The sequence below is a fragment of the Schistocerca gregaria genome, unplaced genomic scaffold (genome assembly GCF_023897955.1).
Source record: "Schistocerca gregaria isolate iqSchGreg1 unplaced genomic scaffold, iqSchGreg1.2 ptg000558l, whole genome shotgun sequence".
Taxonomy (NCBI): domain Eukaryota; kingdom Metazoa; phylum Arthropoda; class Insecta; order Orthoptera; family Acrididae; genus Schistocerca; species Schistocerca gregaria.
Window position 1 is genome coordinate 140,001 of NW_026061951.1, and position 5,000 is coordinate 145,000.

The following is a 5,000-nucleotide window of genomic DNA, read 5'->3' on the forward strand; positions in this document are numbered from 1 at the left end:
TTGTCCCTTAACCTAACTCAATTTGTCCCTTAACCTAACTCAATTTGTCCCTTAACCTAACTCAATTTGTCCCTTAACCTAACTCAATTTGTCCCTTAACCTAACTCAATTTGTCCCTTAACCTAACTCAATTTGTCCCTTAACCTAACTCAATTTGTCCCTTAACCTAACTCAATTTGTCCCTTAACCTAACTCAATTTGTCCCTTAACCTAACCCACGTTGTCCCTTAACCTAACTCAATTTGTCCCTTAACCTAACTCAATTTGTCCCTTAACCTAACTCAATTTGTCCCTTAACCTAACTCAATTTGTCCCTTAACCTAACTCAATTTGTCCCTTAACCTAACTCAATTTGTCCCTTAACCTAACTCAATTTGTCCCTTAACCTAACTCAATTTGTCCCTTAACCTAACCCACGTTGTCCCTTAACCTAACCCACGTTGTCCCTTAACCTAACCCACGTTGTCCCTTAACCTAACCCACGTTGTCCCTTAACCTAACCCACGTTGTCCCTTAACCTAACCCACGTTGTCCCTTAACCTAACCCACGTTGTCCCTTAACCTAACCCACGTTGTCCCTTAACCTAACCCACGTTGTCCCTTAACCTAACCCACGTTGTCCCTTAACCTAACCCACGTTGTCCCTTAACCTAACCCACGTTGTCCCTTAACCTAACCCACGTTGTCCCTTAACCTAACCCACGTTGTCCCTTAACCTAACCCACGTTGTCCCTTAACCTAACCCACGTTGTCCCTTAACCTAACCCACGTTGTCCCTTTGCCTAACATAGTTCACTGCTCGGAATCTCTGGTGTCGTTGTTATCCTCATGTAGATGTCTTGCGAGTGTTGCTTACTTTCCACATATTCCCGCTATCCACTGTCAATTGTACTGCAATAGGACTATATCGCCCCCCCCCCCCCTCTGCCCCTCTCTTTGTGTCTCCGTCCTCTCAAGCTGGTCGGTCTGGCGTTTGAGTGTTAAATGAGCCTCGCAGCTGTTCAGTTGCGTTCAGATGTCGACGCCCTCAGTGTACGTCGTGGTATGGTCTGTGTCCATTGTCCGCTGATGTCGTACGCGTAACCCACACGCTGTACCGATCATCGGTAGTTACGTACAGAGTGAAGTAGTGTGATACGTGTGACCGTACGCTGGCTGTGCCCAACGGTGTCGAATCTCAATTTCCATATGTTGTGCTCGATGCTACTTGTCTCGTCTCCCAATAACAGCTAGGTTGCACTGTGGTACGCCGTAGAGGCGTGTGGGAGGAACGTACGAACGCATTGTATGTCACCCTGGGTCGCTGGGGGTGGTGGTGCGGTGAGTCAGGTCAGGTCAGCGTGAGCCGTGTGATGTAGTGACGCGTGTATTCCGACTTTGTCGTATTGCCTCACACAAAGTGCTACCCTGGTGGACCGCGTTCCATATCTGGGACATGCCGCAGATGCCGGTTGACAGTGGATCGCGGAAGGGACATCGCATACGTGCGCGGGCCACCTTCCACGTGTTCTCTTCTGCACATGTCGCAGTGTGTATGTGGTCTGATGTAGCGTGTCGTGACACATGACATCCTGGCATGCAAGAATTGTTGAATTCGCAAATGTAGGTGGACATCTACGTTTACTGCCCAAGATACGCAAATGAACTGGAAATCCGTTGTTGAGCGGTTGTTCACGCTGGAGGTGAATCTGTGATGGCGACGATCGGTACAGCTATTAACCGGTTGTTTCAGCGGTACCCGCCACATCCACACACGTGACTAGGCCCATGTGGGTATGAAGCGATACGCGGCGGTGGCTTGGTGGGACTGTTCCCGGCCGGTGAAGGGGGGCCGCCCGGCGTGTTGGCCGCGCGCTGCGTGGGCGCACGCGCAACAGGCGGCTGGTGGGGGGCGCCGAGTGGCAGGAGCGCCAGCCGACGGGCTCGGCAGGCGGCGCAGCTACGCTGCGGCGCACCCTGCACGCGGCGCCTGGCGGCCAAAGTTGGTTCAGCCGAGCCCGGTGCGAAGCGCGGTGGACATCTGCAGTGTGCTGGTCTGATTGAGGACTGTGTGCGTTGAGGATGCGCCGCCGCCTGGCACTCGGCGCCGCGACGCCGTCTGCTGCTCGGTCGCCCCAGCGGTTCTCGCAGGTGGTTTGTATCGCAGTTGTGCGGACGTGTTGGCGCGTGCGCTGTGCTGGGAGAGTTCGCTTCTGCACCCAAGTGGGGCTTTGCCCTTGTGTGGCGCTGGCGTTGGAGCTGCCGGTCACCATAGGTGGCGCGTGTTGTCTCCCGCCGGCAATGCCACGACAGCACGCTCCCGGGCCTCTGTCGGCAGCGGCAAGCTCAGTTGGGAGCAAGGGTGTTCGCACTAAAACCGTCTACTCGCCTAACTCCGGGCGATTGCGCCTCTCTCGAAACCGACCAAGTACCTAGGACGGCGCTGCGCGCCGCCGGGACCTGAGAGGGTTTCGAGGTGTATCGTGCAGGGGAGCTCGGCCTCCTCCTGTTTGCAGAATAATTGAGCGGACGCTTGCGTGTTCGCGCGGGCCCCCGGGACACACTCCCGGGCGGCCGGCTGCTCAGCTCTAGTTGACGCAGCTCCCTGGTTGATCCTGCCAGTAGTCATATGCTTGTCTCAAAGATTAAGCCATGCATGTCTCAGTACAAGCCGCATTAAGGTGAAACCGCGAATGGCTCATTAAATCAGTTATGGTTCCTTAGATCGTACCCACGTTACTTGGATAACTGTGGTAATTCTAGAGCTAATACATGCAAACAGAGTCCCGACCAGAGATGGAAGGGACGCTTTTATTAGATCAAAACCAATCGGATTGGCTTGTCTGGTCCGTTTGCCTTGGTGACTCTGAATAACTTTGGGCTGATCGCACGGTCCTCGTACCGGCGACGCATCTTTCAAATGTCTGCCTTATCAACTGTCGATGGTAGGTTCTGCGCCTACCATGGTTGTAACGGGTAACGGGGAATCAGGGTTCGATTCCGGAGAGGGAGCCTGAGAAACGGCTACCACATCCAAGGAAGGCAGCAGGCGCGCAAATTACCCACTCCCGGCACGGGGAGGTAGTGACGAAAAATAACGATACGGGACTCATCCGAGGCCCCGTAATCGGAATGAGTACACTTTAAATCCTTTAACGAGTATCTATTGGAGGGCAAGTCTGGTGCCAGCAGCCGCGGTAATTCCAGCTCCAATAGCGTATATTAAAGTTGTTGCGGTTAAAAAGCTCGTAGTTGGATTTGTGTCCCACGCTGTTGGTTCACCGCCCGTCGGTGTTTAACTGGCATGTATCGTGGGACGTCCTGCCGGTGGGGCGAGCCGAAGGGGTGCTTTCGCGTCCCGAGGCGGACCCCGTTTAAATCCTACCAGGGTGCTCTTTGTTGAGTGTCTCGGTGGGCCGGCACGTTTACTTTGAACAAATTAGAGTGCTTAAAGCAGGCAAGCCCGCCTGAATACTGTGTGCATGGAATAATGGAATAGGACCTCGGTTCTATTTTGTTGGTTTTCGGAACCCGAGGTAATGATTAATAGGGACAGGCGGGGGCATTCGTATTGCGACGTTAGAGGTGAAATTCTTGGATCGTCGCAAGACGAACAGAAGCGAAAGCATTTGCCAAGTATGTTTTCATTAATCAAGAACGAAAGTTAGAGGTTCGAAGGCGATCAGATACCGCCCTAGTTCTAACCATAAACGATGCCAGCCAGCGATCCGCCGCAGTTCCTCCGATGACTCGGCGGGCAGCCTCCGGGAAACCAAAGCTTTTGGGTTCCGGGGGAAGTATGGTTGCAAAGCTGAAACTTAAAGGAATTGACGGAAGGGCACCACCAGGAGTGGAGCCTGCGGCTTAATTTGACTCAACACGGGAAACCTCACCAGGCCCGGACACCGGAAGGATTGACAGATTGATAGCTCTTTCTTGATTCGGTGGGTGGTGGTGCATGGCCGTTCTTAGTTGGTGGAGCGATTTGTCTGGTTAATTCCGATAACGAACGAGACTCTAGCCTGCTAACTAGTCGCGTGACATCCTTCGTGCTGTCAGCGATTACTTTTCTTCTTAGAGGGACAGGCGGCTTCTAGCCGCACGAGATTGAGCAATAACAGGTCTGTGATGCCCTTAGATGTTCTGGGCCGCACGCGCGCTACACTGAAGGAATCAGCGTGTCTTCCTAGGCCGAAAGGTCGGGGTAACCCGCTGAACCTCCTTCGTGCTAGGGATTGGGGCTTGCAATTGTTCCCCATGAACGAGGAATTCCCAGTAAGCGCGAGTCATAAGCTCGCGTTGATTACGTCCCTGCCCTTTGTACACACCGCCCGTCGCTACTACCGATTGAATGATTTAGTGAGGTCTTCGGACTGGTACGCGGCATCGACTCTGTCGTTGCCGATGCTACCGGAAAGATGACCAAACTTGATCATTTAGAGGAAGTAAAAGTCGTAACAAGGTTTCCGTAGGTGAACCTGCGGAAGGATCATTACCGACTAGACTGCATGTCTTTCGATGTGCGTGTCGTGTCGTGTCGCGCAACACGCTACCTGTACGGCAGTGGCCGTGCGCCGCGTGCGGAACCACGCGTGCCTCTCAAAACTAGCGGAAGTGTTGTTGTTGTGTGGTACGAGCGCTGAAGCTCTGGAGCGGCTGGCCTGCGGTACCTGGCGCCTGGCGCCGGTTTTGAATGACGTTCGCCCGAGTGCCTGTCCGCTCCGGTGTGGAGCCGTACGACGCCCATCGGCTGTGAGGCCGTTGGACACAAAAAAAAATAGTGGAACAGGGGCCGTCAGACGCCTCAGTCCCGCAAATGCTACTGTCTTGAAAGAGACAGTGGGAGACTGAAAAGGAAAAGATCACCCAGGACGGTGGATCACTCGGCTCGTGGGTCGATGAAGAACGCAGCAAATTGCGCGTCGACATGTGAACTGCAGGACACATGAACATCGACGTTTCGAACGCACATTGCGGTCCATGGATTCCGTTCCCGGGCCACGTCTGGCTGAGGGTCGGCT

General features: G+C 53.8%; 2 non-coding genes across 2 annotated transcripts; both read left to right on the forward strand.

The window, feature by feature from the left end:
* The first annotated feature begins 2,581 nt into the window (after positions 1-2,581).
* Positions 2,582-4,474, forward strand: LOC126314376 (small subunit ribosomal RNA). Its single transcript, XR_007555817.1, has one exon. It is a non-coding gene; the product is annotated as a small subunit ribosomal RNA (ribosomal RNA).
* Positions 4,475-4,842: 368 nt separating this feature from the next.
* On the forward strand, positions 4,843-4,997 carry LOC126314362 (5.8S ribosomal RNA). Its single transcript, XR_007555804.1, has one exon. It is a non-coding gene; the product is annotated as a 5.8S ribosomal RNA (ribosomal RNA).
* The last annotated feature ends 3 nt before the right edge of the window (positions 4,998-5,000 follow it).